We start from the raw sequence: 22,862 nt of genomic DNA, 5'->3' as shown, positions 1-22,862 counted from the left end.
CCCACTATGAGCTACAGAAATGCCCTTCAGAAACCTACGGGTGACGTCACGGACACTACGTCCATATTTTTTTTACAGTCTATGAGTAAAACGCTGCACTCATCACTGTCACTTTCTAGTCAGCTAACCAATCAGAGTGGAGGAGGAACGGGACTAATACCAACCACCCTGCTTCTACTAAGACATTGGAGAAGTTAATATTGCTTGTCTCCAAGTATTTAAGTCTTTATCAGATGAAAATGCCAGACTACCATATTACTGTTATGAAAAATAATACTTAGAGAAACATTTCATTCGCGACGCGTCTGCCATATTACTAAAGTGTATGTCATACCATAGCAACCACAGCATCTCAACAGAAAAAAAAACGCTGTGCTCTCAAGCGCTTACAGCTGTGCGTTTTAAGCAGTGCGCCTGGCGTTTTCAGCTGTCTAAAAACACTTTGGTGGACACGCAGCCTAATGCACGGCAATCAGCTATTTTTTTTAAAAGTGGCGTTTATCGGTTTTTGCAAATAAACTCTTCATATCTTAATTTGTGTTCCCGAAGATGAACAAAGATCTTACGGGTTTGCAATGATATGAAGGTGATTAATTAATGACAGAATTTTCATTTTGGGGTGAACTATCCCTTTACGTAAAAGTGATTGGTAGTAAATAAGAAGTCACATTTGGCTTAATAAAAAGATTTTTTACAGTTAAGTTTCTGGGTATAGTTAATTTAAAACACATCTGCATGGAAATGTAACTATTTAATTGTATTTATTTTTGAGAAAAATCTTTTTATGGTGTAATTAAGTGTCAGATGTACGCTTTATTAAAATGTGTTGTTTTGTTTCTAAAGATATAAAGGTGCATTTTTTCTTTCCAAGAATCTAGACAGATGTACTTTAAAATATAATTAAATGCAACTCTAAAAAGAGAGTTTAATACTTGATTCTCTCAAAGTCATGGTGAAACACACTCATGGTTGTTATGGAGGGTTTTATTAAGCACTATTTTCTTTTCTCTTTTAAAATATGCTTATAAAAGATCCAAGTAGAGTGACTGACTTTCATGTCATGTTTCAGACCAAACTGAGAATGTAATCTGCACCTAGAGACAGCAATCTTCACTTTCAATAAAAACAAATGAGGTCTTTGGCCTGTTTTATGAAATGGACTTCAGTACTCGTGTACCTGTATGTACCTATTTTTGTAGAGTTGCACTAGTTAGCCCCACCTACTGAGTCTAATTGGTTCAAAATGACGCTCCACAAAGCCATTTTATTATCTGTGTTGATTTTCTGTAATTTTGTCATGTTATGCTGCATTTTTGTGCTCAGTGTGAACTGACAAATTACTGTCCTCTTGAAGCTTGTCGCATCATGCCTGGTTAGGGCACATTGTTACACCAGTCTGTCTGGTGGCATTGCAAACAACTGGAGAGCTTATAATAATCATAACTTATAATAATGTGCTATTTGTATTTTTGCTCCAAAATCAGGAGATATTCAAAATCAAGTGAAATTCAGCTGGGGATGAATTTAGCTGAAGTACGTGCTTTGGGCTTCCTGCATGTTTACATAATCAAATGTTTCATAATGTGGACAGCAGTTGGGAATGCATAGCCTCATCAAGCAATCTGTCCCAGAAATGCTAGGCTGAATAAAGTTTCATGCAGTGCAGAGTTCCTGGTGTGACTGGTAATGATCTTAATGATTCAACATGAGCGGATGGAGGCTGAGGTTGGGGAGGTGTAGCTGCATGTCAGTGACAACGGTATTGGCAACAGACAAGATATGAATGGGAACGTTTCTATGGTGGCTGTGGATGCGGCATTCACTACTGTGACTGTGTCTCTTACAATAAGATCAACGTAGGAATAAATGCCAGCTTTTTTTTTTGATCAAACATTTATGTAATTTTATATGACTTGCAGTAGCACTGGGTTCACTGGGTTCAACTAAAAACTCAGTGTTTGCTTGTGTTGTTTACGGTCCCTATTTTCCTTATCTGTCTCTGAATTAGAGTATGGCAAAATTGGCAAAAGCATGCTAAATGGTAGGCAGTCTTCCAAACAATTAATAGAGATTATTTTTTTAAAGGCTCCTTGAATAATTTTTCCCTAGGGTCCACTTATATTAAAGTACCAATATTATGCCATTTCAAATATTGTCTTTCATGCACTGTGTAATGTAGCTGTAGATGAATACAAACAAAACCAAAAGTGCACAAAAAATGAAGTTATTGTCTCCCAAAAGAAGAATCAACTCGGAACAGCCTGAACGAGTCATTAGTCATTCGAATCTCACTTCTGTGACCGTTGGCCAACCTTGACCAATTTGATCTGCCCTCAAACACGTCATTTTACTGACGACTGCTTTTCAGATGTCAGGGAGTTCAGTGCAGGATTTACAAAACATTTGCTCTTGAAAGATGGCTCAGTACCCAGTTTATTTGGAACAGCTGACTCCACTGATTCACAACCTGTAAGTATGATAAATAATAGATGCTTATATATTCTATTGAGCGTTCAAAATACAGAACTATGAGAATGAGTGTATCGTTTCTGACACGCACTGTATGCGGTAGACCAATCACAACAGACTAGGCCATCTGACCAATCAGAGCAGAGTAGGCTCACGAAAAGGAGGGGTTTAGAGAGACTGAATCTTTGAACCGATTTAAACAAATCGTTTGAGAATCACTGGAAAATGAGGTGATTTTTAATGCATATTTTGACAAAACGAAAGCGTTGTTTGGCCTTGCATTCATGTAAACCTATTGTAGGCAACTCCCGAATACTGGGAACCTTAAAAAATGGCATAAAGGGGAACATTGAAGGTTTTTTTCTTTTGTGAGTGGCCAAAAATTGTAATGAGAATTCAATTTAACTGGCGATTGAACTGAATTACAATTTAACTGGCATTTTTGTTTTAGTTATTCGTTTACTTTTTCCTGCTGTGCCTTTAACACTGTAAATTTTGCATGTTTGCTCATTCATTAATAGTTGCATGAATAATTTTGTATTTGCACACACAATAGAACTTCTCTTTAAAAATATTCACCTAATTCACAACTGCATGTGTGCACAACTATTTTATTTTATTTATTTTATTTTATTATAAAAATAAAATAATATTTTATTTTATTTTTTGAGCACTTAGGAGGAAGTTTTTAGTTCTTTCTTTCTTTCTTTCTTTTTAAGTAAAAGATTGTTAGTAAAGAAAGTCATATTTTGCTTAAATAAAAATGATTTAAATCTTTTTACAGTTTCTGGCTGTAGTTTATTTAAAAAAACATCTACATGAAAATGTATGATAGTATTTAATTTTATTTATTTTTGAGAAAAATCCATTTATGGTGTAATTAAGTGTCAGATGTGCAAAATGTGTTAGGTTCTAAAGATATGAAGGTGTTTTTTTTTTCTTTTTAAGAATCTAGACATAGATGTACTTTAAAAATATTTTTGAATGCAACTCTAAAAAGAGAGTTTAATACTTCATTCTCCAAAAAGTCATGGTGAAATAAAGTCATGGTTGTCATGGAGGCTTTTAACCATGATTTTATTAAGCAGTTTATTTTCTTTCCTCTTTTAAAATATACTTATAAAAGACCCAAGTAGAGTGACTGACCTTCATGTTGTGTTTCAGAGCAAACTGAGAATGTAATCTGCACCTAGGATGTGCGCACAACTATTTTATTTTATTTTGTTTTGTTTTATTTTATATATATATTTTTTTTTTGAGCACTGAGGAGAAAGGTTGGAGTTCTAAAAGCCAGTACAAAATCACGGAAATCTTCTATTTCTTTCTTTCTTTCTTTCTTTCTTTCTTTTAAACTAGTAAAATGTCCTATTTCAGCTCATTGGTTCTTTTAATTATTTATTTCTTGTTCCTTTTTGGGATTGCATGTACAATGTTGTTGTTGTTATTCTTCTCCAGCACTAGGATCTGAATGTTTTTACATGTTGCATCATTATTTTAGCTCCCCTGGTACCTAATGAGCAGTTCCTGTCAACAAGTAAAAGTGTGTTTTGGCATTACTTTCCATTCACTCTTTTATTCTGCTGCGCACAACAAATGAATCTAGATATTCTTGTCTTCTTGCACCATGGACCACCAGTGATTGCGTGTTTCTCTCCAGGTATCTCCTTCTAGCTCTTGCGTTCAGATGGGAAATGTTGAATGCGTTTAAAAACAGATGACGGAAGGAGAAAAACATGCACAAACAGCTAAAATAACTTAGGAATGTTTCCTGAAGGATTTTGGAATCATTCTTTTCAAACCGTGACAAATAGACAGTTATCTAAGGGCGGTGTGGGTGTAGAACATGTTGATTTCAAAGACACTACTCTGTCACCAGGGAAACTAGCTTCTCTGAGAGGAAGTCAGCAGTTCTACTCCTGCTCTTGTAAACACATGCCTGGAGCTATTGTTCTCACGAGGGCCGGCACAAGTAGAATATATCTTGCAACATCCACACGGAGCCTGGTAACCTCCAGAAGGTCTCTTGAGCTCAACCAGATCACTGTAATTCACTGCTTCGCTCCTAAAGGAGAACCTCTTGCACATCTAAAGGACCTCGGAGACCTTCTGAACGTAGAGGTTTTCGTTCAGTATATGAATATTAAAGTGTGCTTTATTATTAATGGTCCAAGCTAACTTTATTAAAAATGTATTCACGACTAAAATGGATATCTGAGCAAGTGTTTAGTGTTCCCTGTGGCCCTAAGGTTTATTTTTTCATAGTATTTTCATGTAATGTTTTTGAAAAACAGATTTGCCAGTGAGATTGTTAGAATCCGATGCTGCTTCCACTTTTCATAATTCTTAATTGAAAGAACGAAAAAAAAAGAAAGGTGAAGTTGGATTTTATAATAAACCGTGAAAAATCTACCTTGATTAGGATTGATTGTTTTATTACTTAATTTAATTTAATTTAATTTTATTTAATTTTATTTTATTTTATTTTATTTTATTTTATTTTATTTTATTTTATTTTATTTTAAAAAACTGTATTTTGAATTAGTGTTGTCATGGTGCTTGACTTTTTTGGAGTTCATCTGTTGAGTGAATCATTTAAAACATTCACTAATAATGCTCAAAATAAACTAAACCTACTGCACTCTTAAAAAAAGTTTCTTTATCGTTGATGGTTCCATGAAGAACTGTTAACAGTAATAACATCAATATTCCATCGCCAAAAAAAAAAAAAAAAACATTATTTTTATGTGTGAACAAATCATGCCGCAGAAAAGTCACTGAATGAATCAGTGATTCAAACTGAGTGAATCATTTTGTTGAACTGATTCAGAAGTTTCGATTCTGTGGGATGAATCTCAGTTACTTTACTCTCTTTTATTTATTTATTTATTTAGCATTTATGTAAAATGCCCTCACCTTATTTAAATATGCTCCCTCCCAATTTATTGGGCCTCATCATGTTCAATAGAAATAATTACACTATTTTATACATCTCCAAAACTGCTTGTAGAAAATGAGTAAGCGGAATTCTAGGGCCCTATGAAATTCGTTTTATTTTTTCCCAAATTCAGTTTTTTATGTTTTAATTTATGTGGATTCCATTTTTTTCCATTTTAATTTTTCTGGACTCCTTTTTAATGGTTAAATTGAATTTTATTAATCAGAAAGCATGTCTAATTAATTAAAATCATGAAACTTGTACAATTTAACATCAATTTATTAAAAGTTCAACAAAATTACATGTTTAGAGCTCAATGAAATGTTTTATTTTTTCTCATCTTATGTTTTATTGTTATTGTTTTAGCATGTCTAACTATTTGAATGCACAAAAACAACTTTTATTATTCTCATAATAGCCTTATGAAATGTTTTCCCCCCTCAGAAATTCTCTGTTGTGTATTTACAGTTTTCTGGTTATCAAATGAAGGCATTAAACGCTGATAAAGTTCATCTTTTAATTAATGAAAATTAAACACATTTTATTGTTTGGCAAATAAATAGGATTTACTATTAAAATGTAAACATGGAAGAAACATTGTGTGATTATTACTTAAAAAATAGAGTTTTGTTATTTTTTTTCAACACATTTCTGGCACAGTGTCTACAAGTTAAACTGACCTTTTATTTTGATGGGTTGTTGTGAATTCTTATAGATTTCTGTGTGTATATATGACCCTAGATAAATTACTGCAATCGTCAAGCGCGCTTCAGTACGAGTAATAAACAAAACTGTGCCATTCACTTATTCAGACTGGGAGACATGCAGAACATGCAGGATTCATATTTAATTAGTCTTTTTGCCACATATATTTATAGATACTGGTCCATATCACGGTTTGATTTAAGTGTAATTACCTACTTTTGATTAATTATTCCAAACTTTGATCAATTCTGCTCACTAAAAAATGTTGGGTTAAAAATAACCCAACTAATAACCCAACTATGGGTTGGTATAGCACCTTCCCATCTATGGGTTATTTTAACCCAATGAATTGGGTTAAAATCCAGTTGGGTTAAAAGTAACCCAACAGTTGAGTTAATTATTTAGATTCATTTATATCAGTTTTTATTTATTTATTTTTTAATAAAATACACTATAACACTACTTTGTTTTCAAATAAATATTTTGTTTATTTAAATATGCAAATATTTTTTTTTACAAATATATTTTGAAATGTAAAACAATCATACTGCTAATGTTTACAAAATAAGTGTACAAGAATGTGAAAATATAATACATTTAAAACACAAATATGCACACACAACTGACATATTTTCAAGATGTAAACTGAATTCAAAACCAACAAATGTGACTCTGGTCCACAAAACCCGTCATAAGGGTCAAGTTTTTTGTATTTAAATGTAAACATCATCTGAAAGCTCAATAAATTAGCTTTCTATTAATATGTGGTTTGATAGGATAGAACAACTATTTGAAAATCTGGAATCTGAGGGTGCAAAAAAATCTAAATATTGAGAAAATGGCCTTTAAAGTTGTCCAAATGAAGTTATTAGCAATACATATTAAGAAATTCAGTTTCGATATACTTATGGTAGGAGATATACAAAATATCTTCATGGAATATGATCTTTACTTAATATTCTAATGATTTTTGGCATGAAAGAAAATTTGATAATTTTGACCCATACAATGCAATTTTGGCTATTTCTACAAATGTACCCATGATACTTATGACCAGTTTTGTTGTCCAGGGTCATAAATGTGTATCAATTCATATTTATTTATATCAACACATACACAAATGTGCACAAATAAAACAAACATAACATACAAACTTTTATCAATAAAACAAAAATAAAAAATCATAAACACAAGTAATAATAATAATAATAATAATAATAATAAAACAAAGTAAATCTGCTGGCTGCTGGACTTGTTGATAATCAGCAACATAAAAAGTTTTTACTGATCAATAAATACAAAGTTTCTAAGGAAGAGGTAACGTGTTGAAAGAACTCCTGGAATATGAAAGACTGTGTGCTGCAAATGGGTGCAGAGGAGCTTTGGGTAGTTGATGTTATACATGTAGAAATGTTTGAAACACAGATCCAGTGCTTGTAGTAAGGTCTTCTGTTCCACTGCTTCACCGTTGAAAATGCTAAAAACTTGGGAGGAGTTCTTGGAGTTAGTGCAGCAATGCTGGTGTCATCCGGTCGCATAAAACTTCCTTCATCGACTCCTTCCTCTGTGATAAGATGAAGCAGAAGAAGAAACATTTTACAGATAAACTAGAAACATTTTTTCATAATTGCTGGAAAACCTACACTACTAATCAGAAGTTTTTGAACAGTAAGATTTTTAAAGTTTTTTTAAAGAATTATTTTCTACTCACTAAGCCTGCATTTATTTTATCCAAAATACAGTAAAAGCAGTAATATTGTGAAATAATTTTACTATTTTAAATTACTGCTTTCTATTTTAAAAGCTTTGAAAAGACTGGACAATTACATTTTAAAATATATTCAAATAGAAATCAGTTATTTTAAATGCTGTATTGGATCCTGAAATGCTGGATGAAATAAATGTGGGCTTAGAGAGAAGGGAATTCTTTAAAAACATTAAAAATCTTGCTGTCCAAAAACTTTTGACTGGTAATGTATATGGATCACTAATATAAATAGTTTACTTACCTTGAAATATTTCAGTTAATTGGCATGTGGATGTTTAATGTATGAGATTCCACTGTTGTAGTTTTTCCTTCACTGAAGAACCCAATGTCTAAAAACAAGTATAAACACATTTAGTACACATTTAAAAAACATGCAAATCTGTCATAGCTTTATAAGAGAAATGGCTGTAAGTAGAGGCGATTCTAATATATGCATAACAATATTCAATGTAAATAAACCATAAAAACACTTTTAGTGTTATTACAATTAGTGCTCGCTTTCCAAACAACTGACGCTTGCCCTGTTTTGACCAGCAGGCGTCGCCGTTGTGTCACGAACGATTGGAAGCGGTGAATCATTTTGCGAAGCGATTCGTTTAATTGATTCGAAACTTTGAAAAGCTTCGTTTCTCCCATCACGTCTTTCTTTTGGGAAAATCTGATTATTTTTAGACTTTTCTAAACAGAGAATTAACTGAATTTGAGCGCGTCTCTCTGAGCTGCCGCTGAGCGAATCTTACATGCTGGACCGAGAAGTTGAATGATCCGTGCGGCGCGGTTCAAATCAACACCAATGTCTCATTTAGCATTAGCCATTTCCCATATAAAGTAAAATGTGATAACCATTAGTGCGACCCAACAAACTGTAGTCAGAAACCGTATGTCTAGATCCCTTCATCAGCTGTAAAATAATACTAAACCTGTAGTAATGGTAGACGGTGATTTCAGTAACATAAGTACTCCTATATACATTTCACCTTACATTATTAACGTTAGGTTACTGTAATACATCTCTAAACAGTTTTCCAACTTTCTGCTAATTTTTATTACTTTATTACTGCTAGCGACCTAACTGGGACAGCTACGTTAACGTTTAGTTATTAGTTTACAATGGAGCTCATTCTCCGCAGTAACGTTACAATACACTGACTAAAGGAAACTACAACTTAGTTTAAAAAAAAAACAAAAACAAACATACAACAACAAAAGTTCAATTTTGAAGTGCATTTCACGTTCTTCTTATAAGTATAATGTTATAAGAGTTATCAAAACCCTATTACTCACCTCACACTGATGCAGCAGCAGCTTCTTCTGTCGTCAGTCACTGTTGACCGTTAAAATTTGAACTGTCGCGGCGGGAACCAATTAAACCCAACGCTGGGTTATTATTAAAAACAACCCAACAATGTTTAAAAAAATAACCCAACGTTTTAGAAAATAACCCAACACTGTGACCCAATATGTGTAACCCATCTATTGGGTTAAAAAATAACCCATCTATTTTTACTGTGTGTGACTTTCTGCGTTAAACTGTGAATTCCATTTTTATGACTGGATTCCACATTGCTGAAACCATAGGGCCCTAGAATTCTGACACCAGAAAAATGTCTTAATTTTCATGAAAGTGTCATGAGATTATTGCGTAGTGCTGACAAGTAATGAAACAGGACACAGACAGTTTAAGCAAAAGCTATACCTAATCTATGAAATATAGGATGAAGTAGGATCTTTTTTTTCTGCGCAACATGCAATGAATTTACAGTTTGTTTGTGTTTGTGAGCACATTCACTTAATCAGGAAGATCTGCACCATTGCCAAAGGTCCCAGAAAGTCATTGCTTTTTTTTTCTCTTTTTTCCCTCCAGATTGTATTTCCTTTTCAATTTGAAGCTTTCCTGTTTGCCTGGAATATTTAATATCCTTGCTAATGACTATCCACCGCTGGCCTAACATGCATGCCTCCTTCAAGCATATTTTCAGGTTGAAATTAATTGTATTAATTTATACTGGCGTCTAACTTCAGGCTTATTTGTGAAGATCATTTCCCAGCGGTAATGGGGGAGCTGCTGCTTTATTATGAGTGCTTCTGCTGACCTCTTCGGTCTCCTGTCACTTTATTTTGAGTGACAACAGACTGTCTCTCATACTTTATCATAATTAACAGTGAATTAATCAGAAGATGTTCAATAACCCAGAGTGTAACCCACCATCTGCAGTTAAAGTGTTTAGAGGAATGGACTATATGGGGTTGTGGTAGTGCTCTGATGATGACTGACAATGGTTATGGGTATTTTTGGAGGTAGGATGACATTATTAAAGCAAAAGGTTCTGAATGATAGGTTAATATCAGTTCTCAATGTGACTAGACAGCTGCATAGTCGCATATATGTCAATCATGAAAAAGATTGTGTTTCATTTTAGTTGTGGATATGGGTGGTGTGGGGTTTGCATGTTTTAAAGGCATGCATTTATTAAACAATAAATACATTTATTTTATTTACAGTACCAATACCATTTACAATTCCATTTACTTAACAAAGAGGAAGAAATTAATATTTTATTCAGCAAGAATTCATTAAATTGACAAAAGTGACAGTAACACCTTATGTAATATAAAGATTTCTGTTCCAAGTAAATGTTGTAAATGTTCACTAAAATTCTTTCTATCAAATCATCCTTAAAAAAAAAAAAACTGTAGTAAGTAAATATTTATTTATTTATGTATCTATATATCTAATAAATGTATCCTTCTTGAGACTTTTTAGTTTGGTTTGGCTTTTCTTGTTTTGTTTTGCTTTGCTTTTGTTTTATTTTGTTTTGCTTTGGTTTTATTTGATAAAAATTATAAGATTATCAATGTTAACATGTTAACTTTAGATATTAATAATGTTAAATATGTTTGGTGTTTGGTTTTGCTTTGCTTTGCTATTTGTTTTTTGTTTTGTTTTGTTTTGTTTTGTTTTGCTTTGCTTTGTTTGTTTTTTTTTGGGGGGGGGGTGTTTTGCTTTGCTTTGCTGTTTGTTTTTTGTTTTGTTTTGTTGTTTTTTGCTTTGACTTGTTTTTCTGTTTCATTTTGTTTTGCTTTTTTGTTTTGTTTTGCTGTTTTATTTTGCTTTACTTAGCTTTTTTTTTTTTTTTTTTTGCTTTGTTTTGCTTTTTTGTTTTGTGTTTTGCTTTGCTTTTGCAGTTTTGTTTATGTTTTGTTTTGATCAAAATTGTAAGATTATCAATGTTAACATGTTACCTTAAGATATTAAATATGTTTGGTTTGGTTTTGCTTTGTTTTATTTTATTTAGTTTTGCTGTTTGGTTTTGCTTTGTTTTGTTTTGTTTTGTTTTCATTCAAATAGGTTTAACTCATGTTTGCTATTAGAATGAGAACTTAAAAGCCAAATAGCTTTAATATTTTCCACACATTATAAAAGAAATTATAGCTGCCATTATATTTTTGGCAGGTTTGAAAACCCCTTGATTATTCGACCAGAGATACTAGAATATTTGTTGGTGTAACTATGACATCTACCAGCAGGGGCCAACAGGGCCGCTCTAACCAGCCAGACCTTGATTGGTTGATTAAGATGGATGAAACGATCTTGAGATGAACCCCAACAGCACCACTCAAGCAATAAATGTTATTTACCCTATCCTTGATGATCCCTTTATTTTGTTTTGCACTGAAAATATAAATCTGCAGTGTCTGGGACCAGCAAACTTAGACAGCAGGTGGGACTGGGAGCATCCGTCTCATACAGCTCCGCAGCACAAAGGATCAGTTGTTTACTTTTAATTGAATCCGCAGGTGATAAAGAGCATCTAATCTTCGAGCGTGGGTAAAGACCAGTCCTGTCAATAATCAAGTCTCTCATCTAAGCGTCTGCTGAGGTATGTCTTAAACACTCTTCTGCGGGAAGAAGAAGAAGTGAAAAAGAATAAGAAAAACTGTCAAAGCACCCTCCTTTAATTTCAGATCGATGATTTCTCCAGAGTTCTTGCCTTCTAATCCATTAGTCGGCTTCCTGTTTCAAAGAACGCCATCAAAGCTTGTCCATTAAAGCATCTTGTTCTTGTCTTAATAGCCAAGCTCTTGTCTTATTGACTGCACCTTTGTCATTTACAAACTCAATTGTGTGATGTCTGGGCTGAAACTAAGACAAAATGACAATGCTGGTGTCATGTAAATCTCATCTTTCACATTTGTAATTATAGATGAGCTCATTAATTGTTGGAAAATATTGAAAAAATATCTCAAGGGACTTTTTTTCCCCCCTTACACAGGTAATTATCATTGTACCAGATGCTGAAATGATCTACTTCTAAGTGCTTGTCATGAATTGGGCCTGAAGAAGAAACATAATGTAATTAAGAACTGTAGGTTTATAGGACAGTCATAATAATTGCATGTTATATATAGATAATTGCTACCAATGTTTACATCTCAAATGTGCCATTAACATATTAATTTTCTTAGATTACTTCAAACGTTGCAGTGAGTGTCAGAAAATGTGTCTTTCAGCAAATCCGTTTGTGACAAACTGTATGACTGCCACTTCTTGACAAGTTCAAATCCTTTGTGACTATAAATCTTACAGGTTTAGCTAGCATGTGGCTTGACATTCTGCAACAGTCCTTCAGATTTTAGACAAAGCCTGTCTCAGTCCTTCAGATTTGAGGTGTTGTGCCGACACAAAAGCTTCTTACAGAATTAATTAAACATGTGCATGCTAATTGCTGCCATCCAATAAAGATCGTTTGCCCTCAGGGCGCAAAATGAGATGCACAGTTCAATTGAAAATCTTTACTTGTCTGACTTCGCCAATTTGAAAAGCTGCATGTTGCAGATTACCGGGTGGTTAAGAGAATCATTTGACCTCCAAAAAAAACTGACACACTACGTGACGAGATACTTAATTGATCTAGTCAAAGATGACAAAGATCTTGGTGCAGAGACGTGACGGAAGCCAGCCAAACTGATATACTTAAGATATCAGGACTGACATCTGTCATTTAGAAGTTGATCACAAATGAAATCTGCTGCATTTTACAATATGCACTTTAATTGTCTGCCTTACTTATTTACCTGCTGTCTGAAATTATAGAATTGTTTGGTTTGGTTTTGCTTTGTTTTTTTGTTTTTTTCGTTTCCTTTCTTTTTTGTTTGGTTTCATTTTGCTTTGTTTTGTGTGTTTTGTTTTGTTTGGCTTTGCTTTGTTGTTTTACATTGTTGTTTGATTTGGTGTTGCTTTGTTTTTTTGATTTGGTTTGTGTTTTGTTATTTCTTGTTTGCTTTGATTTGTTTTGCTTTGTTTGGTTTTGCTTTTTTTTGTTTTTTTTTTTTTGTTTGGCTTTGCTTTGTTGTTTTTGTTGTTTAGTTTGGTTTTGCTTAGTTTTTTTTTGTGTTTTGTTTTGTTATAATTTTTGGTTGGTTTTGCTTTGTTTTGTTTTGTTTGGATTTACTTTGTTGTTTTTCGTTGTTGTTTGGTTTTGCTTTTCTGTTTTGTTTGGATTCTGCTTTGTTTTGTTTGGCTTTGCTTTGTTGTTTTTCAATGTTGTTGTTTGGTTTTGCTTTGTTTTTTTTTTGTTTGTGTTTTGCTTTAAGTTATTATTTTATGTTTGTTTGGTTTTGCTTTGTTTTGTTTTTCTTTTTAGCTTGTTTTTTCGTTTTGCTTTGCTTTGCTTCTTTTGTTTGGTTTTGTACTTACATTTTACTGTTGCATTTTTGAGCTTATACCATTTCTCAATGTTATACAAATCATAATGAGCTAATAATAATAATAATAATAATAATAATTACGTTTTAATTTTAATGTTTATGCAAGCTCATATGAAAATATATGTGCAAAAACCAACATTTTTGTAGAAATTCCTACGATCACTTACTGTATAAACAATGTGGTTTTACTTCTTACTGTAACTATAACTCAGTATATATATAAGAAACATCAGTGCCGCAAAAAAAACAAAAAAAACAATACCCAAAAAAAGTTTTCTTTCTTTCTTTTTTTTTTAACTAGTAAACAAAAGACTATGCATTTCCCTATGAAGTCTCCAAGAGGTCTCTTACTCCCAGCCCACCTGATGTGTTGTAATTAGACTAAGGAAATAGTCAGTGCATTGTTAAATATTCGATGTCCCGAGAGCAAGCACTGATGTGCTTTTTATACAGACTGTCTGGCCTTCCTTTTGTCCCCAGTTCAGTTGCTCTCATTAGCATTAAAACAGCTTCTTGACTAGCCTTGTAGTACTTCCGTGACCTACTTCTAACCCAGGCTTGTACTTCTGTGTCAACTCCGCACGAGCCTCCTCGCTGGGACTTGTGGGTAGGAGAGGATGTCACCCTTCTCCTCACACATTGTATCCATCATTCTCCATCTGTTGGAGTGGGCTGAGCCAACACCTCAGAGCACACCTGCTGATAAAAGCAGCCGAGCCTATTGAAGATTAGTGCCAACCGGTCACGGCCCTTTAGGGCTGCGCTTTCCCATGGTGCTCTGCTTTCTCAGCTCTCCTTCTGCTGTGCTCTGCTCTTATCAGGCCTTTCAGCCCCTCGTCTTGTGCCTGCTGCTACTATGGTCAATCCATCAATAAACAAACTTGCTGAACAGCAAAGGCTTTGGTGGACACTAGTGTTGCCTCTTTTTTAGTCTAATTAGACTCAAATTAGCGGCGTCACTCTAAATGTTTTCTAACTAAGCTTAATTATGTAATGACTGAGACTGAATCACTTGGTTATTTTGATACTATTCATCTTAGAGGTGTTTTGGTTAAATGAGAGGGAGATTAAATTAAGATTAAATTAATTAGCCATTTAATGGTTGGTGATATTTATTACAACTCTGTAATGACTTCTAGACTGGTTAAATGCAGTATGCAAAACTTTATAAAAACATTATACAAAGTAAAAGAAGTTATGGAATATGATTTCTGCCTAAAATAAAAATAAATAAATAAAGTAACATTTTTATTATATTATTTTATGTATTTTATAATATTATCTATCTGGTTTTGTTTTGATTTTTTTTTTTTTTTTTTTCTATGTGAAATAAGTATGCCAGCTGGTTCTGCTCCAGCCAGCTTACATTTGTGCTGTAGAAAATGCTTGACAGCTGGACAAGTTATACAATTTTTCTGATACTTTATCCCATCTCATTACCATCCTAGCAAGATCTGGCAGGATATACTATAACTTCCCACACGATTTACTTCTCGAATCTTGACTGCTCTCCCCCCTATTCTCTCTGCAGCAGGGAAGAGAAAGTGCAGTGCTCAATGTACACGAGTCATTTTGCATCCACCGCTGCTCTTCCCGCATTCAGCAATACTCTCCAGACTAAGCTGTGGATTATACTCCAAGAGCCCTGACTGCAAGTTCTGCAGGGCCTCAGCTAAAGTTTTCTAAAATGAATGTGTCACATTCGCATGAGATTATTTCAGTGCAGATGCATCAAAGAGTTTGCGCCAAGTGTTCATAGACTCTCTCCATCCCCTTAGCTCAGGTCTTAAAAATGGAAGACAGTGTAGTTTTAATATTCCTGCAGCAGCTTGGCTTTGCCTCCGCTCTGACATTTTAATCGCTGGGAGGGAGTTAGAGCCGTGAGCGTATGTATCTGCTGGATTTGGCTTGGCTCTCTTAAAGGAATAGTTCAACCCAAAAGACATTTATTATTTTTATTCTTAAAAATAAAGGTTCTTTATTGGCATCAATGGTTCCATGAAGAACCTTGAACATCCATGGAACCTTTCAAATGCAGAAAAGGTTCTTTAGATTTTCAAAATGTTATTCAAATTGGTTAAACATTGTTTACTAAAAGGTTCTTTGAGGATCCAAAATGGTTCTTCTACGGCATCACTGCAAAAACACCCTTTTGGAACATTTTTTTTTAAGAGTGCAGTTATTCACATATTATTCCTAAACAAAATAACTTCAGGTTTGTGTAGAAAAGGAAAAGTAATGAAGATTTGTGAGCAGATGACCTTTAAAGATTCAAAAAGGATGCAAAAAAGTCTATACCATTGTATTCCTAGTTTACAAAGGTTTGTGTGAATTAATAGATTGAATGCATGTTATTCATGAAAACGTAGGGCCCTTTGATTTCCCTGATGCTTTTCTTTACTGTATAACGTGGGATGTCACGGAATTTGTTAAATTTTGGATTAATAAATCAAAAGTAGGTCAGTACACTTAAATCAAAACACGATATAGAATAGGGTTTGTGAATATTAAGCCACAAAAATAATATTTAAATATGAATCTTCCATCTCCTGCATGTTTCTTTGTGAATGAATGGCACAGACCTGCGGTTTCATTTTCACAGCAACCCGTCAAAATAAAAGTTTGGTTTAACTTGAAGAAACTGTGACAGAAATAGATTACTTAATGTAACGATAGTACTACTACTAATAATAATAATAATACATTTTTTATTTAAACATTATTTTTAAAGGAATATTTACCAGAAAAAAAAATACTTACCGGAATATATTTAGCATTAAAATGTAAATACACAACACAGTATTTCTAAAAAAAAAAAAATAATAATAAAATAATAATAATAATAATAATAATAATATTTGTTTTAATATAAAATCAATTAATTAGAGATGCTTTTGATTATTAAATTTAAAGAAACAATAAAAATGGAAAATTAGTGGAAAAAATTAATTTGAGAAAAAAATAAATTATTTAATAGGGCCTTACATTTTTAGTTTTTGTTAAACTTTAATACATCGGTGCTAAAATATTGTAAGTTTAATTATTTTTAGTTAATTAGAAATGCTTTTTGATTAATACAATTTAATTTTTACCAATAAAACAGAGTTTAGAAAAATTACAACAGAAAAAAAAGAGGAAAACTGAATTTGGGAACAAATAAAATGTGCCCTAAAAATGTGTTGAAAATGATTGTCAGCACTTTCATTACACTGTCTTCCTAAGACAAGTAGCACTGTCAATTTTATGAATTAATCATTTCTTTTTAATAAATTAGTTAGCCTACTCTGGTTCACAAAACTAGTCTGAATTAGCATCTCTGAAATAACTGTATTATTTTCTTGCCGTTGTGCTAGTACACAAATCATCAGAGAAGAGATATAGTTTCAAGAAGCAGAAGTACACCCAAAAATATAAATTATGTCCTTATTTACTCACCGTTATGTTGTTACAAACCCTTAAAGGCATCATCGGATGCCGACAAGTTGTTGTGATTCTTTAGGGTCTTAATGAAAAGTTTATAACATACTTGGGTTAAAATTTCTTAATGATAGTGTAAATCAACACCCATTTTACCTTGTCAAAAACAGCTCTGTTCAGAGCAAGCCATTTTGGTGCATGCCTCTTTAAATGCTAATAAGCTCTGTCACCCTGCTCCTCTCTTCCATGGGGTGAGAACAGTTTGCCGCGAAACTTGCTAACTAGCACATTATAATGAAAGGTGATTTGCAAAGATTCATAAAAAAAGCATGATACTTACTTCTGTAGGTGAATCACAAACGGTTTCCACGAACATAAACACATTTAGGTAGATCGGGAGGCGCATTCCCTTTAAAAATAAAAGTAATCCTATGCGTCTTAAGCGGCTCACATGTCGGGAGTAAACGGCGACTGCTATGTTTGTTAGTACATTCAACAACAAAACACCTCAATAGCTTAGGAGGCATTCTTGGCTTCCCCTGATCGCGTGTCGAAACAATGGCGGGCTGTTTACAGCTCACTCAGGTCGGGTCTAAGGTAAGACGGTCATGTCAGTCAACAATCGTGGGAACAGCCTTGATCTGTGTGACATCATTGTGTGGCTTGATTTGAAAAAGGGATTATGATTTATAGGAATTTAAAAATGTAATATATTTATCATTAAATAATGACAAATTTGGTTGTGTACACACACTGCCAACACACGTTTGTGTTCAAACAACATGTAAAAGTGAATTTTGCATCCGATGACCACTTTAAGTCTGTAAAATGTATCTGTGAAACACAAATGAAGATATTTTTTAATGAATTCTGAAAGATTTCTATCCCTCCATTGAAAGTCTAGATAACCAAAACTTAGAAGGTCACAAATGCACTGTAAAATGAATCCATATAAATTGAGTGGTTTAATCCAAGTCTTGTGATTGCTTTATATGATGAACAGATTTCAGTGGTGAGACAGAAACCTCTCAGGTGACATGATTATCAGTGAATAATGACTTCAGTTTAGTTCTGTTCCTCGTACAAAACTATTGAACGACTTGGAATCTAGAGCACAGGTCATAGATTCAAGCTTTATGTTATTTTTATGGTTTTTGTGTCCTTTTTGAAGCTTGAAAGTCACAATCCTTATTCGATTCAGAGTGCAGGGAAAACCGATTCCTCATCTTTGTTGTCATACAGCACATGGTTTGACTGATATGGAAGTGAGTGAGTAAACGATGACAGAATTTTCATTTTTGTGTGAATTGTGCCTTTAAAGATAGTGGTGGTAAAAAAAAGAGCTCTATTATATGTTTGAGGTGACACGTGATATTGTGGGCGTCGTATTGAGGAAGTGACTTCAAAGAGTTCTGTTCCATTTGCAGGCTGCTTGGCACCCGCTGGTAATGCAATGGATTGGAGGGATGACCTTGTTGGGGAACGTGGCGGAGTACAGGCTTCTTGGTGTGCAGACACATTGCGAAAAAAAAAAAAAAGCGGCAGCATTGCCACACCATCAATAACAATTACAAAGCTGAGGAGCTGTCGGCTCCTGCAGGATATAATAACACAAAAGATAACATGCCTTGAGCATCAATGATACCCATTTTCTTTTTCAGCATGGGAGAATATGAGTGCATGAGGTTATCTGAGGTGTTCTGCCATAATGAATCTAATCATAGTTTTAGAATGCAACACGCCCACTGAAAAAGGCCAAAACGTTTGTTTTAATAAATTAATGAGTTGATATTTTCCAAACGCTTAAACTACTTGTCAATAGTTTGGAATAATCAAGATTTTTTCCTGTTTTTGAAAGAAATCTCTAAAGTTTACCAAGGCCATGTCTTCAATTATAATTATTTTAAAAAGTAATCTACTTCTGTGATGGCAAAGCTGAATTTTCGGCAGCCATTATGGTCCAAAGTGTTAAAGCATTCTTCAGTATCTTCATGTTCCACAAAACGTTGTTCAGGAAGGTATGAGGAGGATACAAAACTCTGCAAAGCACCTGCTACTTGCACATTATTGTTACTTGGCTATTTGCCATAATGGCAAATTTGAATAATGTGAGGTTATTATCTGATTAACATTTCTTATCTGATCCACATTACCTAAAGATGACATCAAAGTATGATAGCAGTGATTTGCAGTTAATAATTGAAGAGCACCTGATTCTGGTTGTCGGAGCGGCGGGGTGTGTGCAGGTTTGCTTTATTTAGTTCTATTTAGAACAGTGAGAGCGGTGCTGTGAGGCCCCATGCAGAGCTGCGCCACAGGGCTGCATATGTTGTGAGTCTGTGTCAGGTTAACATCTGTCCTAACTCTTGGGAAGACTGTGATGTGAATCCCACTCAGTCACAGTCTGAATGCGGTTGGTGTGTGCAAGTAGGTGTCTGTATGTGTGTCTCTGTCTGTCATTAGCGTGGTGTTACACCGTATGTTTTTCTAAACCCACAGAGAGGCTTTGTCAGCCATTGTGGTGGCAGCATGTTATTGTTCCACGACAGAATCCATTCAAGGATTTTGTGCACATGCAGACTAGGTCTCTGCGGTATACCCGTGCTAAAAATCGACTGCAGTGCAAAGTTGTGTGTTTTTAAAGCACATTCACTGAGTTTGACATTATTATTTGTGTAATTTATTTAAACATCACATTTAGATTTGTAACAAAAGTTAATTTGTTTGAACTCATTGCTTGCAGAATTGCATTGCGTACATAATTTTAATGTATATGTTATGTTTTGATACAGTTTGAGGGGGAAAAAATATTAAACACTTTTATTTATTATAACAGAACTGAATGCATGCTAAATATTTACTACACAAAAAATGAATAATCATAAACTATTCACATTAAATTAGTGAATCTATTGACAGCTCTGTTTTTATTTGCTTTGCTTTTTATTTGTTTGTTTTTTTTCAGTTGCTGTTTTTGCTTTTGCCTATGATTTTGACTTGGTTTTGATGCATCTATTTATTAATAGAATGAATAGGCCAGTACTTCGTAATCAAGGGGAAATTACTGAAATTAATAAATAATCATTTATACATTATGGTTAAATCTAACTCTATAAAATACAGGTACAATAAATAAATACATACTGTCGAATTGTTTAATCATGATTAATCGCATCAGTTTGTTTACATAATATACATGAGTACTGTGTATATATATATATATATATATATATATATATATATATGTGTATGTATGTACACAATATAAGTGTAATATAAATGTCATAAATATAAATATATATTGCATATATTTCTTAAATTTATACATGTATATGTGCATTATATATACATTTAAATATAAATAAATGAATAAATAAATAAATAAATGCTTTCAAATCAATTCCAAATCACATCCCAAATAGTTTGTCTATTTACATGTGTTTGTATGTATGTATGTATATAAATATATATTACATATATTTCTTAAATATATGTATGTGTGTGTATTATCTTACTTTGATTATTCAATTTGAAAGCACTAAAATGAAAAAAAAAAAACATTAATTCAAGATTTTAAGTGAAATAATACATTTTCTCCCTCAGTGTTTTTTAACTAAAGAACATACAGTTCTTACAATATCAGGAATGACAAACTAAATTGCGTAATTAACTCATTTAATTGGAATACTTCCAGTTCATATTAATAAAAAACTGTAACTATAATTATATAAGTGGAATGGGGGGGCTTCAAATGTTGTGTTGGACAGTAGAGGGCTTTGAGTTAAAAGGGTTGAGAACCACTGGTAGAATCTCTCACTTTTTTCCTTTTTTTCTTTTTTATCTATCACTATTTCTCTCTGTCAGCTTTTGCTGTTGCTGATGCCTTTACAGTTATTCTACAGGGACTTCTTGTGATACAGGCTGCTGTCTCACCACCATCATGATATGATGCTTCCCGTACTATACATTTAGGGTCCCGGCTCCTTTTTCATGCTGTTGACTTCAGCAGAGACATTTTCAGTGCAGCGTGCTGGAATGCTTAGCAGACATTGCCAGGCTACTGATGCATGCAGATGCGGGTCAGACAGGATTAATTAAAGCAGAGTAGCTGCCATGCAGAAAGCTGCCATGGTGTGTACACTTAACAAAATCACATCTGAACAAGGTGAGCCTGCAAAGCCTTGCACTATCTGAGGCCAATATGTTTCTACTTCTCTCATATATTCAAATTCAAACCTCTAAGGCTCGGATGTCGCCGGCTCGCTAGTCACCGCAGAAAACTTGCCAGCATCCACTTTAGTGGTGGGCATGCACGACAATAGGATTGCAGTGGCTGTGGCAGAGGCATTGCTTTGATTGATGGCCTAGCTGAGGGAATGACCTTGAGAGTGGCAGAGTAGGTGTAGAGGGACGCATTCATAGCCTTTGTAATGAAGATCCCAGCCACTTTCTCATATGGTTGTGTTTGTAGGAGTTTGTGTCCACGTGTGGATGAAAGGCATATCCGTCACCACCACTCCAAACCAAGAGCAGCGACGTGATTTCTTTTGATAGTCGCCGCTCTCTGTTTGACTTTCCTTTTACTTAAAAGCAGGTTAGGACTGTCAGTTAGAATTTGGGGTAAATTCAAATAATTATATGCTAATTAATCAATCATAATCACTATTAATAATTGGTTATCAATATGTCTGTATTAATAAATAATGAATTAATTATTCATTAATAAGTATATGACTGCTGTTCAAAAGTTTGGGATCAGTAAGATTTTTTTTTTTTTTTTTTTTTTTTTTTTAAAGAAGTCTCTAATAAAAAATAGAAATATAAGTTTATATATGTATATAAGTTTTTACTATCACTTTTTAGCAATTGAGCACATCTTTGCTGAATAATATATATATATATATATATATATATATATATTTTTTTTTTTTTTTCTTTTGGTTCTTTTTTTATTTCAAATTTCATATTATTGTTTATTGTGATTAATTGTGATTATTTTATTGTATTAATAAAAACTTTTTTTTAACAGTAAGCAACAAATCTGTTCAAAAGTTTGGGATCAGTCATTTTATTTATTTATTTATTTATGAAAGAAACTAATACCTTTATTCATATTATTGTTTATTGTTGATTCAAATTGTGATTATTTTATTGTATTAAAATAAAAAACAAAAAATATTTTTTTTAACAGTAAGCAACAAATCTGTTCAAAAGTTTGTTATTTTATATAACAATAATAGTACACAATATTTTTTTTTTTTTTTTTTTTTTTACTGTACTTTAGATCAAATAAATGCAGCCTTGGTTGAAAGATCGGTGTAGAATCCAATTGCAGAAGTTTATTATAAACAACAGCAAACATACACGATGAAACAGGCAAAGGGTCAATAACCGGAGAAGCAGTCCAAAACGTGAAAACGTAATCCAAACAGCAGAGAGTTTAAACAGGCAGTGGGTCAAATACCTAGCAGACAGTCCATGAAAGCAACCGTAACAATAGGGAAATCCAGGGAGCGATAGTCAAAGGGCAGAAAAGGGTCAAACCTTGAAAACAGTCCAAACGTGCAAACAATCCAACAGGGGTAATCCGTGAAATCAAGAGTCCATAAACAAAGCAAGGTCGCAACAGGTAATCCAACAGAGTAATAATAAACGCTTGGTAAGGCAGGTGAAACTGGCAATACTTCGCGACGTGTGAGCACATGGTGAGTCCTTATATACTGCCAAACAGGAAGTGACAGTAGAAGCAGCAGAGGAGCATGCAGGCAGTACTGGGGTGAAGGCTCCCTCTGCTGGCTTGGCGTTACAGAATCCCCCCCCCTAGGAGCGACTCCTGGCGCTCAAACAACAGTCCAGGTG

The 22,862-nt window shown here is 33.6% G+C and overlaps 1 protein-coding gene across 1 annotated transcript in view; it reads left to right on the top strand.

The window, feature by feature from the left end:
- csmd3b (CUB and Sushi multiple domains 3b) overlaps positions 1-22,862 on the top strand; it is a 509,580-nt gene that overhangs the window by 126,712 nt on the left and 360,006 nt on the right.

The sequence above is a fragment of the Labeo rohita genome, chromosome 19 (genome assembly GCF_022985175.1).
Source record: "Labeo rohita strain BAU-BD-2019 chromosome 19, IGBB_LRoh.1.0, whole genome shotgun sequence".
NCBI lineage: Eukaryota > Metazoa > Chordata > Actinopteri > Cypriniformes > Cyprinidae > Labeo > Labeo rohita.
The sequence above is the reverse complement of the archived record's forward strand: the minus strand, read 5'-3'. Positions and strand labels throughout refer to the sequence as shown.